Source organism: Micropterus dolomieu, linkage group LG09 (genome assembly GCF_021292245.1).
Source record: "Micropterus dolomieu isolate WLL.071019.BEF.003 ecotype Adirondacks linkage group LG09, ASM2129224v1, whole genome shotgun sequence".
NCBI classification, from domain to species: Eukaryota; Metazoa; Chordata; class Actinopteri; order Centrarchiformes; family Centrarchidae; genus Micropterus; species Micropterus dolomieu.
The window spans coordinates 29,060,244-29,070,986 of NC_060158.1; the positions used below are offsets into that span (position 1 = coordinate 29,060,244).

At 42.3% G+C, this 10,743-nt stretch overlaps 1 protein-coding gene and 1 long non-coding RNA gene across 3 annotated transcripts in view; one reads left to right on the forward strand and one right to left on the reverse strand.

Annotated features, from left to right (window-relative positions):
• The window catches only part of si:dkey-240h12.4 (death-associated protein kinase 2), a 28,103-nt gene extending 20,091 nt beyond the window's left edge, over nt 1–8,012 (reverse strand). The window contains exon 1 of one of the 2 annotated variants that reach the window (XM_046058723.1): nt 7,831–8,012. The gene's annotated coding sequence lies outside the window, so the exon portion shown is untranslated. Of the gene's footprint in view, nt 1–7,815 lie in introns of both variants that reach the window. The other variant, XM_046058722.1, reaches the window with a different exon arrangement.
• LOC123976497 lies at nt 4,705–6,813 on the forward strand. The gene is made up of 3 exons (XR_006826368.1): nt 4,705–4,741; nt 6,204–6,297; nt 6,709–6,813. It is a non-coding gene; the product is annotated as an uncharacterized LOC123976497 (long non-coding RNA).
• Nucleotides 8,013–10,743: the final 2,731 nt, after the last annotated feature.

The following is a 10,743-nucleotide window of genomic DNA, read 5'->3' on the forward strand; positions in this document are numbered from 1 at the left end:
AAAAACGCTTAGATTTCGGAAAAAAATACAATCCTTTTTTAACCTTTTGGCTTCCCGTACATTCAGTTGCGCTTCTAGCTCGTATTCACTTCTGTTGGTACGTATCACGTATGGTAACTGGGCAAAACTACGCATGATTTGTTGTAGTATGATTGCATAAAGGAAGGAAACAGGAATTCCGGTAGGGAACAGAATCGACTGACGTGCAGGCAGCGCTGCAGCAGTGCAGCCACTTAAACAGAGTCTGCCCTTCCCCTACTGACTTTCACTTTCGGTGCCCGAATGGAAGTGAATGAGGCTTTGCGATCGCGATTATTTTTTTATTTTATTTTTTTTTCTCGGAAGGGCGAGTCGGAAGGGCAACTTGAGTCAGGAAAGGCAAACGGGCAGTTGCCCGGGCAACCAGAGCAACCCCCCTGTGCACGTCCCTGTGTGGATGCATTTCATTACCTTGGGAACAAACCACATTCCCCAGCAATTTGATTTGACCTCTTGCCCTTAGTATATGTGAGCTACCCACCCAGCTTACACACTTACTTAAGTCCTGTTTGAAAGAAAAAGTGGAGTATAGAGCCTCCAAATGTTTTTTGTGGAAACCTCTGAGGTTTCCTCTGAAGTGGCACACAACTCTGGGATGGGGGTTTTATCCCATATCATCTAACAGAAATAATCTTTTTTGGATCTGTGTGTAATGCATGTTGCAGCAAATTTAAAAAGGAACAAAGGCTGGGGTTGAAGCAGCAGGCCAGCAGGGAGAGAGACTCCCAGAAAGGCAGCCCTATTATGCCCTCCAGGAAGCCCAACCCAGATGGGCAGGTGTAAGCAGGAGACCCTCCCAAACAAGTAAGCCAAGAAAACCATCAGAAACAAAAGCAGCATAACCAGAGTCAGTTTCTTCATTAGCTGCGAAATGGGTCTGTTCTTGCTCCACTACAGGAACCTTGAACACTGACTGAGGTTTCTGACTCATCTGCTAATTTAGCAGCATCTGAAACCGTGCTTTTATTTCTGTTCATTTATGTAGGTAACCACACGCTCGGGCAGGGTATTTTTAAACAGTTCAAGCAAGATAAGTTCCTGCATCTTCAAAAGGTGTTTTCCTGAGAGGCAGTACACCAGCGGTTAAAATGAGCAACTAATTATGTATGGGGTTTCTCTTTCCTGATTGATCTGAACCGCTGCCGATATCCTTCCGGTTCCCGACTCTTACCACAATCAGTAACACTTACAGCTGAGAAAGCTTCCTGGGCCTTGCCAGTGTGCACAGACTGAAGCAGATGTGTACGCTTAGCATCAAACCCATTTCGTGCTTCTGCCAAACGCTCATTAAACCTGTAACTAACCGTAAATTTACAGCAACATCGAACAACCAAGTCGGAAGAACCAACACTGACTCTCCAGCACTCTGTGGCTAAGCCTGAAGCGTTCCCTCACTTTTAAGCTCCTACTTATATCACCACTTATATCATCACTCTTCACTGTTGTCTTGCCTGTGCATGGGCTAGTTCAGCTTCCCGAAGGTGGGCATCTTGTTTTAACTTCTCTAATGCCAGCACATTATTCTGATCCTTTTGCATTTGTAGCAGAAGAAGCTGTTTTTGCTGATCGAATATTAACCCAGCCCCAAAACCAGTCAGCACAGGAGCTGTCAGATACCTTAGCAGACCCACTTACCCCGGGGGTAACTACATCAGAAAAACCAGATCTATCTACCGGTGCCTTTGCACTCTCCATTGAGCCAGGCAGAAACCTTTCCTCCAATTAGGCCTTTAATGTTGCCAACAACTCATCTTTATTTAACTTTTTAGGAAGTTCGACACTATAGTATTCCACCACTTTCCAAAGCTGAATTTTACAAATCCTCACTTGGACACTGAACAAAGTTGTCAATGGTATCCATTTTTACATTTTTTCACCACTACCCAACAGGCTAACAAGATGCTTTAAAGATTGAGCCCGTCCCTCTGGCTAAATGCCTAACCAATACTGACTGGCTCACTCAACCCTAGACTTCATGCAGGTTTGTGGCAGGATAAATTAAGCACAATGCCCAGTAACCTGGTAAACTTTCAGCATGCTGAAAATCACCTGGCAGTCACGGAATTGCACCCAATCAACTGCTCTAACCACTTGCTGCACAAAAACAATAAACTAAAACGTTAAAAGCTCAATGGAGAATAACCCTGCTTATACCTATCAGGTATATGGGTTCCACCTCTTTTCCCAGCCCTTACCCGTTACTGGCATCATTTTTATCTTCCCAGTCTAATAAAGCAGCCCGCTTACTGGAATACAAGTAGACCAGCAATATAACAACAGCCTATTAATCCCTAACAATACCAGGGGAAAATTAAATCTGTGTGAAACATTACTTTAAAGAAAAGGTTAAATTCACACTCGGGAGGCGGACGTGCTAACGAGGAGGCTAAAACCCGTGGGCACTAGCAGTGCGTCTCTTAAGGTGTCGGGGAGTGAAGTTTAATATCAAGCCATCTGGCTTCCGTTACACAAAGTAATGAAGTAAACTCAATAATATCTCACTGGAAACTCATCTAAAATGTCAATAAAATAAATCATATAAACATAAATCACAATTCTGTGTGAAGTTTAGAAAGAATGAAAAACTGGCAGATCAGTCAGTATCCCTTCTTCCTACTCCTCTCGCTGCTGCCGTTATTCACTGCCTACAGGTAACCTCGAGCAGAGTAAGGAGCAGCTGGTTTGTCTCCATCTACAAGAATTTGCCCGGATTTTAAGGTACGTGACAAACTAAGCTAAACAGTTAGACTAGAAACAGACAGCTTTCGTTTTGGCTTGTTTGTAACAATTTGTTATTAACCGAGCTAGCATGCTGTGCTTGAGTCAAACACAGCGAGAGACTGTCGACAGTCTGTAATCAAACTATAATTGGTCAGCACTAATTTACAGAAACAAAGTTTCTACAAAATAACCCAAATAACCTGGATATGCATGTAACCATAAGGGAGAAAAAAAGTTGGCAAAAGAGAGCGAAACAGAGATATACTTAAGTGAGACGGCAGTAAGAGAATTCAAGAGTTCTGGCAAGAATGTGAGGCTGATAAAAACTGCAAATGAGTGACATAGGCACAGAGAGAGAGGGCAATAGTGAGAGCAAGGGGGCGAGAGTTACAGGCCCCAAGGCAGCATGTGCAAATTTTAAATGGCAATTTCACTAGCAAGGACACATCAACAGATATGTTCTAATGGTTTATTGATGAAACAAGAAGATTTTGTGCGAGGCTTGGACTCGCTGTCCAGCTTTGGTTTGCTACTGCTTTGTGGGGAAGCTTCGGTGGCGAATCCGCCCTAGCACCTGGGCACAAAGGAAAAGCTCCCAGTTATTTGAAAGTAGACTGAGTGGATATGAGATCTTTGAGGTTTATGAGGTCTGAACGCATGTACCAGTGGTATGCTTGGGAGAGCCAGTGGCCCACGCTCTGTATTAAGTGCTCGGGAATGCGATTTGTTAGTGGCTCTGATACTGAAGGAGAGACTGGAGTTATGGACGGGAGAAATGCCTGGCAAGTAGAGTTTGTCGAAAATGATGGTGGAATCAAAATTGAGTAGCCACTTGAGCCACGAAGAGACAAAGACATCTGTTATGGTTATGCGCTGGGATTTCCAGGATTGCAAGCAGTTTGCAAGGGTCTCGAAAGAGTTAGTTAGAGACTGACGGCAAGTCTGCTGTAAGAGGAAGGCTGGTGTTGACAGAACTGTGGGCATGACACACTGACATGATAGCATCGAAAAGGTTTTCTGTATTGTCTGTTGTGTAGAAAGGAATTCCATTATCTTTTAATGTTTTTTGCAGAGTGGCTACAGTGCATTAGGAAATTTAGAATTGTGGAGGTGACGAGGCTTCTTATGCTGGGTCTGCTAATGTCGGTTGAAGGAAGATGTTGGAAATGATCTTCGTAAGTGCATCCAAATAATTCAACACCAACATTTATCTAGCGATATAGAGGCTATTCTGAAGATGAGGTAAGTGGATGGATGGAATCGACTGTTTACCGAATGGTAGCTTAGCGGCTCAAGGCGATGTTGCTTGGTCTCAGTTCTGGAGCAGAATACATGACTGGTTGATCCTACGTTGCTTTCCCCAGCATTAAAAAAACACTGTAAAGATTTGTTTACATCGCTGAAGTAGCAAGAACAGATTTGGAAAATGGCTCAGCGTTTACTTTATTTTAAAGCACTTCCTTTAATTCAAGTCTATTTTGCATGTAGGATATAACATCTTCTTCACCTTTTAAAGATGAGTCAGTGCCATGGTAATGTCAAATTCTGAGAGAGAGATGAACTAAAACTAAAGTTTTATTTTACAGCTATCTGTAAAGATGATGCTTATTTCAGAGGTGGAGGATAAGGCTTGGGATTTATTACCATAAACATGGGCACTGCAGTTTAAGCAAGGCTGTTGCTGTTAAAAGTCCCCTGAAGTGCACTATTTCCTCCAGGTTGAGTAACATTTGCGGAAAAATACAGTGAGTGTTGGGTTAGGAAATAACTATGTCTTATCTCTTCTGACCCATTGTTGAAGATTTGTCTACAGTAGAAATTAATGTCCTTGGCTGAGAGCCACAGACAGGGTAAGGAAGAGACTAGAGAGACAAATAAGCATATCACTCCCTAATCTTTGGAGAGGATTTTTAAACAATAACAAAATTAAAGAAATGGCCAGCTGCCTCCAACCTTTAAGGTTGGAGGCAAGGAAAGATTGGTGAGTGTGTAATAGCTTCTAGAGCATAATAATTAGCATTAATAATTATATTTTTATTTATTTATCTATAATTACTTTTTTTTGGTAATTTTAAAGAATAATCTGTAAACTAGAAAAAACTTAGAGGTAGCTGAACAGGTTGTTCAGCTCACTGGTTCTGTATTGTCTTTTACTGTTAATAAAACAACATTTTACCAGGTCAAAGCAGCGTGCATGTACTAGGTTTGCAAAGTGAAAAAGCCCAAAGTCCAGCCCAAAGGGAGTTCCCATCTCCCACAGAAAACACTGCTCTGAACTGCCTGAAAACAGCTTGTTTGAATTCTAGCCTTTTTTTAATCCGTTACCAGGCTACGTCACATGGTAACACTCGTCATAACGCTCGCCAAGCGGCTAGTCCGACACACCCACAAAAACACCGGTGGAAAAACACTGAGCTGCAGCACACCTCTCCTCTCCCTTCCAAACACTAGCTACCCTCCAGGCAGTCAGTGGACATAAAGTTGTTAGTGTGATGTAGAGACAGAGCTCAGTTAAAACTTTATGGATGAAAGATACATTTGTTACAGATTAATAACTCACCACTCTGAAACTCTTGCTCCAGTCCATGTTGCTTATCTGGTCGGCAACATGTACAGCTGAACCGAAGCTGTTTACCGGCTTCTCACTGACCCGCCCTTCTCCGCTTCTGATTGGCTAGTAGTCCTTAACTAGGAACTTCACATGTGCAACTCCCAACAAAGATCTTGTAGAAGTAAGATGCTTCACTCACTAGCTATATAACGGAGTGTTTAACACAGGGTGAAAAGAGGAGCTGCAGCAATGTGCAGTATGACAAAAAATTTGGTGTTTTTTGAAAACAAAACTGTATTACTTACTTTCTTACCTCTTCTATTTTTTTTATTAAATTTTGTTGTGTGCCATCACTGCTGTTATAGAATCTTTTTACTAAACAAACCACTAGGGGTGCCACAAATAATCAACATAGTTGATAAAAATTGATGATGAAATTAGATGCCAACAAAACAAATTTAATTATCGATTAGATTATGATCCCATTGGGCCATAGAGACACAGTCCGCTTACTGGAGTGAAGTGAACAGTAAAGTTAGTATTAACACCTTAACGACCTAAAACCTCCAAAGTGTGGGAGCATTTCTCTCAGCCAAAAAGGTTGTGAACTACATAGTCCACCCAGCCTCACAACAGGAGCTTATGTATCTTTAATTGCTCACATGACTGCTGCTGTGCAACGCAGGTTAAGCTCAAAGCGTTCCCACAGTTCCAACAGTAGTTTGTCTTTTTCAACATATATTCCCTCATTACTCAAAGAAAAGCCATCATGTGCGACCCCTAAATGTCCTCTATTACACAGCTGCAGTTACACAAGTCATACTTTATAATCAATTGGATACATATTTTAATAAAACACCTAGAGAATACTAAGTTTTCCACTGATCAACAGGTGGCAACCAAGAAATGCTGCAATAGGCCCAGAAAGGCAGTGAAGAAGAAGACTGCAAACTAGTCCACATGGATGTAAAAGACCACGTGTTTTGGTGAGTAACCCTGAACAGTAACTTGTTTGTTTCAGGAAAATTCCAGAGGGACGCTTTAATTATGTATCTGAAACACTGAAATGACAGCTATAGCTGCTAAATGTGACACACCTTATTTTTCACAAGCTACTTGATCCAAAGGCTCAAGGCCCTGGTTCAAAAAAATATGAAGTTGATCAGCTTAATTATTGATATGATGTGAATGAAAGATTAACTGGGAGAATGAAACTACTGAAACTGCCGTGAATCGATAAGTTAAAGAGAAGAATTGGCACTCTGTTGAAACTACAGACATGGATATCTTAGCATTTGCTGTGTTTTGACTGATGAGTATTTGTCCAGTGCATCAATAAAGTATAGGGATTTTAAAAAACCCGGACACAAACTGTTTCAGACGTTTCCCTCTTGCAGGAGGCTGCAGTCCATCAGGACTAAAACCTCAGGCCACAAGAACATTTTCTTCCCATCTGTAGCTGGCCTCATCAACAAGGTCCGGGACCCTCGCTGACACTCATGCCCCACTTACCCACAATAAAATACAAAATAATAAAATAAAAATGTTTACCTTGTCATTTTAATATTTATATATTTTATGTTCATTGTAATGCACCAAGTCCCCGAAACAAAGTCCTTGTGGACTTGCCAATAAAGCTGATTCTGATATTATTTTCATTATTTTATGTTGTAAATGTCTCTTTGAGGATTCTGTGTCCAGCCCACAGTGGTGCTTAAGTTGTAGCTTTAGGTGTGTGTGGGGGGATAAAAATCTTAAAACACTGAATTGTAAAGAAAAAACGTATTTAAAATAAATAAACCATTTAAAGTTATAACATAATCCCCCCTTCCGCACTTCTCAAACTAATCAGCAGGGAAGCAACTTTTTTCTGACCTGCTATTTAGACTCACTTCTTCATTCGAACGTCGTTGGCTTTCTCGGTTTAGGTGTAAATATGTAACATTACACCAGCTCTTCTGTTGTATGCTATTCTTGACAGAGAGGCTGCTCAGTACAGTCTGCGGTCTCCGCGGTATCCGGGTGTAGATCAGAGGACTGATAGTAACTTCAACACATGGGTGTTTTATTTCTTGTTTCACATATCCAAAAAGGTTTCACAATGACGGTGGATCCCTGCGGTCACCAACAGGTTTACCTTCAAAGTAGGCCTATAAGGTTTTTAGAACTTTTTGGTTTTGTTTGCCTGGTTTTAAACAGCAGGTCTAACTGGGAAAACCTTTTGAGAAAAAGTTTTGAGTAATAAATAATTATTTATTTATTTATTGTTTAAATGTGCGTCAGACTAATTTTGTGTTTCATGTACCACAAGCATCTTACAACATGCCTTGGTATCAACCTGTTGTGACATGGTTTATCTTGCAAACACGCTCACGTACCACAGGGTATAATGTAGGCTATGCCGTCAAACTTTCTAATCTATAGTGACACGGTGTGAGTGAAAGCTGCTACCTTCCAATGTGTCAGACAGCATAAAGAGGAAAACCAATAGAGAAGTAGCCTACTGTTCGCACACCGACCATCGACATGCAGCAGCAGCCTCCGCAGCAGAGCCTGGAGCAGGACAAACCCGGTGTGATCGCTCGGCTTCCAGGCGGGATGTCCCCAACGAACCGTCAACTATCCCGCGGACGTGTCCCCGCTCTGCTCCTGATGTGCGTCCAACGATGTGAGCGCTGCGTGTGCGCTCGGCCCTGAAGCTCACGGGCGGTTGGGGAATGCGGAAACACCCACTTTCACAGTGTGAGCTGATGTCATGTCCGATTTACCGTAATACCAGTTTAGGGACCTGAGGCCTCTCTCATTTCTCAGTTTGTTGCCTACCTCTTCAGTTCCTCTCCACCGCATCCTCGCCTCGCGTCCCTCCCACCCGAGATGCGAGCGGAGGAGTCGTGGAAGAGACGCAGGGAGAGAGGAGTCGACGCATTTAACCAAGGGAGACATCCTTTCTTCAGCGCCGTCGTCTTAAAGCGACGTCAGTTGAACATGACGTGTGGCACAGCTGCAGCATCTGTCCATGTTCTGTCCAGCCTGCCGCTGTGAGCTCTGTCTGAGCCACAGAGCAGCTGTCAGCAGCTGCACACAAAATTCTGGACCCATACAAAATGGCCCCTGTCCCTATAGCATCCTTTGAAAAATCTTTACAAATAATTGAGCTGTCAACTGTAATAAACTGTAGTGGTGATAAGGGTAGTCACTATTGAACTGTGCTTACCACATTTAAACAAGTAGCCTAATAATAATCTGTGACTTGTGTTTAAGTCTGCACATTTTAACCTTCTTTTCTCAACACACTGTACCCTACAATTACTTTATTATGGGTATTGTGGCCCGGGTCTGGGGTTCAATCCCCCACTGTGACCCATCCACCATTGTGTCCCTGAGCAAGACACTTAACCCCTAGTTGCTCCAGAGAATCGTGCGGCCTCTGACAATTGTGAGTCGCTTTGGATAAAAGCGTCAGCTAAATGAATAAATGTAAATGTAAAAGTGTGGTTGCATTAGAGAACATTATTTTCTTCATGTTTATTTAAGCATTATTCTTCTATAAGACAACTCTAAAAAGACAACCTTAGTTATCTAACCCCTACATTGAGAAAATGCTTATACTGCATATGTCTATGAAGCTTCTCAGTCATCCAGGTCATAGTTATCCAACGAGGGTTAAAGTCAAGGGCAACTGGACTTGGTTGAAGATACTGGAAGACGTTTCATCCCTCATCCAAAGGACTTCTTCTGTTCTGACTGACTGGCAGGGAAACTCAGCTATTTAACCTCAGTGGGGTCGTTTGCCATGGTCATCGATACTGTTGGTTCGTTAGTATCTTAAGATACCAACGATGGTCGTTCAGTCTTGGCCACCGGTAGTCCCAACGACTGTAACGACTGTCGTTACAGCAACCAGGAATACTAACGAAATATTACTATTACTACTTACTAAATATTTCAGGCCCTTTTTGTTAAAAAAAAACAAAACCGCCCAGCCTGTACCAATACAGGCAGACTGAGTATTGTTGCTGTGCTCTTGCTGTGGGAGGAAATGCAGTTCAAAAGAGAGCGTTCAGAACAGGAGGAAATCTGAGGCTTTTGCTCACAGTCATACTTGCCTTCAGGGTGCATCATGCATTACATGATGTAATTACATGACATTTATTCATTTAGCTGACTGAGCAAACTGAGGTTTGGCAAAAAGGGGAGATTGGAAATCGGTCTGTAGCTCTCATAATCCTCCGGGTCAGTACTAGGTTTCTTTAGGGCCGGGGTGATTGAAGCCATTTTTAAACTGGTGGGAATATAGCCAGATTAAAGAGATGCATTAATGATTTGAGTCAGCGTGTCCAAATTTCACCAAATGCGACACTGCACTCCCTTGGGTTTCCAGCAATACACCCGCCACGTGTGAGGTCGAGTGGACAAACGGTACAATCACACACACACAGATTCCTGCCTTTGTATTTAGCATTTCTTTGGATTGAATCAAAGCTCTTCTATTCTAGTCTATTTAATTCAGTTTTATTTATATAGCGCCAATTCATACCAAAGTTACCCTATTGCACTTTTCATAAAGAGCAGGTCTAGATCGTACTCTTTGTGATTTGGTCTGTCTTTGTCAGGCTACACCAAAGAGCATGACTAGTTAGATGCAGACAGCTCGTACACTGTTAGCTTGAATATTTACATTATGGCAGAAAGCAGGAGTAGATTTTAAGCACGACATACTGTATGCAGCTATTTATTATTCTGGGGTGGCTGTGGCTCAGGAGATAGAGCGGGCTGCCCGTTAATCGGAAGGACAGTGGTTCAATCCCCAATTCTTCCAGGCTGCATGTCGAAGTGCCCTTGGGCAAGATACTGAACCCCGCATTGCCCCACTTAGGCTCAGTGAGTGAATGCAGATGTAGTGTAAAAGCGCTTTGAGTGGTCAAAAAGACTAGAAAGGCGCTATACAAATATGGAGCATTTACATTATTAAACATATTAGCATTGACTCCGAAACCGGATCCTGCTGCACCAACACGATCTCATCCCAGGGCGTCAAATTGCGACGCTGGAGTGAACAGCCTGGCTGCACTATGCACTAAATTTTTATCTGTAAATATGAGCTGCTAGCACTATTTGAAAGCCATACTACAAGGCTTCAGCCATTATTCTGCTCTGAACAGAGTCATGTGGAGGCGTGACTGCGGTAGGATAACAAAGCACTAGCAGACCTGGGACCAGCTGACCGTCTACCTCTTAACAGATCATGAATGCATAAAATAATAAATAAATAAGTAGCGCAATCAATGTATCCAAATGTAACAGAGTTAAAGTAGGCTAATGATTTTTAAAAGTATGATGCAATAAACCTACTCTGACAAGTACAATTTACTCAAAAGTTACTTGAGTACATGTGATTCATTACTACCCGCCTTTGATTTTGAGAAACTGAA